Source organism: Physella acuta, unplaced genomic scaffold, assembly GCF_028476545.2.
Source record: "Physella acuta isolate Inbredline_101_S28 unplaced genomic scaffold, ASM2847654v3 ptg001516l, whole genome shotgun sequence".
Classification (NCBI taxonomy): Eukaryota; Metazoa; Mollusca; class Gastropoda; family Physidae; genus Physella; species Physella acuta.
In genome coordinates, this window is record NW_026733031.1 from 27,501 (window position 1) to 30,000 (window position 2,500).

Below are 2,500 nucleotides of genomic sequence, written 5' to 3' on the forward strand. Positions count from 1 at the left end.
AAGAAGAAAGAAATGTAGTGCAAACCAGAACCAGTTTTTTTTATTTATTTTATAACTCGACTAATAATCGTCACAAAATTATAAACTTGGTACCTACGGATAGCCCTGGGCCCAACCTAATACAGGATGTCCATAACTATGCGCTAATTAAATAATTAATGGGTATTAAGGTCGGTCTTAGTAAATTGCTATATAAAGTCTAAGACCAGAACCAGTATTTTAAATTTATTTTATAACTCGGCTCCTAATTGTCACAAAATTTAAAAATTGGTACCTATGGATAGCCCTCGGCCCTACCTAATACACCGTGTCCATAACAATGTGGTAATTAAATATTTACTGGGCGTTAGGGTCGGTCTTAGTAAATTGCTATATAAAGTCTATATAAAATTTTACGAATTTAAAAAAAAAATTCCTACCGTCAAAAATAGCGACGCCTAGACCACCACACCTGTTCTGACGTTAAATCCTACTTGCACACACGTGTGGGAATAGATTAGATATCATCTAGAGATAGAATTCCTAATTATTTAATTAAAATAGAGACTCTAGATTTAATAGTTGTGTCATAGTTACATTAAGTCGAATTAGCGAAGCGGAGGCGGGAACTAGATTCTAGATCTAACACTTCGATTGCGATGAAAAAAAAATAGCTTTATTTTAAGGCCGACAAGGCAAATACGGTTTAATTAATATTAAAGAAATAAGTCCGAACACCTACCTTAAGCGAATCATCTACACAACACATGACTAGAAATAATACACGTCCACACGAAGAGCGATTGAAACGGTGACTGCAACGGTGAAAACTTGTACGACGGAAACATGGCGCCTAGGTTATGCCTACTTCCGGTCTGATGAAAATTTTTAATTCATTTTAAATTTTGCGCTCTATTTCGTCCGCGCTTGTCCACTTAAACTCTACAGAAAAGATAGTCTATATAAAAATAATTCCTAGAAGACAATTTTATGAGAGATCACCCACATTTATTTACCCTGCCTGTCTACCTTAGGGTTAGAGTTTGAATTTTTCTAGATTCAAGCCAAATATGCCGTGTCGATTAAACGACGACGTACATAACAGAGCGAAGACAATGAATGGTTCCTTAATTAACTATAATTACGGTCCTAATACAACTACAATTCACCATAGTACTAATATGTATGTGTATTGTTGTTTTGGGAGTTCTGTCATTACATTTTAAATTATAAAAAAAACGGGTTTACGATACACTTCATTACGCCGCCGATCGTGGTTTTAGATTTAAATTTGGTCGGATTCGGTTTATTATTAATTTATATAATACTTTATACATACTTTAATTCATTAAATACATTTATCTATGTATTTATTTCATTAGTTAAGTATTTGTTTAACTAAAAATTATCAATTTAAGGCATAACAATTACAGAAAACGATTGTATTTGAGATAAGTCTTATCGAACCATTTAGTAGCTGGGTCGGTTTATTATTAATTTATCTAATACTTTATACATACTTTCACTCATTAATTACATGTATATATGCATTCATTAAATCATTTAAGTATTTATTTCATCAAAAAGTATCGATTGAAGGCATAACACTGATAGAAAACGATTGTATTTGAGATAAGTCTTATCGAACCATTTAGTAGCTGGTTCGCGGGTCGGTTTTATTCCTTAACTCTAGATTTAAGTCTATCGTGTTTAATTTCAATTTAATTTATCACAACTTTTAGATTTTGTACTAGATTAAGCTACATTGAAGCTTATTTTTCACTATTTAATCAATAGAGGATATTATATAATATTTTTAAGTCTAATATTACGCAGCCGTTTGTTAAATCTAGTTTTACAACGACGACTCGCGCGATTTCGGTTTGGTTTTAAAACTTAAGTTCATTGATTCTTAAAATATATATTCCAGTTAGAATAGAACTGAATACGTACCACATGATGTATACACACGTTTGGGTTATTTATTTATTTTAAATTTAGTTTATTATGACCGATCGTAATTAACTTTGGCGATACCGGGCTGATATGTCTTATCGACCGGAAAACTACTGTCCCTTCGGTCGACTAGTTGGTCTTAGACGGCATTACCGAGGTTTGAAAACTCTTACACCGTGTTTTTATTTTCACATAGATCCTATATTTTGATACCAGTCATTCGTTTAAGTTTAAATTAGAAAACGTGAAATGTAGTTTATTGGAAACACTAATGTTTTTAATTTTGTACAAAATAAATTTTTATTCGTTTCAGGTAAACGGCGGGATGAGAAAAATCTGCTTTCTACAACACATACATTGGTTAAGAATATAAAGTGAAATATAGTTGTACAAACACCGTCTCTACTTAGCAGCTTAGCCTCTACGGCAATGCCGCGTCTTTACACTGGGCGAGCTTGAGACTGGAAAACTCTCGATCACTCTACGCGGGAATGCCGCTAAGTCGAGGCGGTCTGATCGGCAACCCATCAAACTTCAGCTCATCTATTTTTTTTTTATTTTTCAC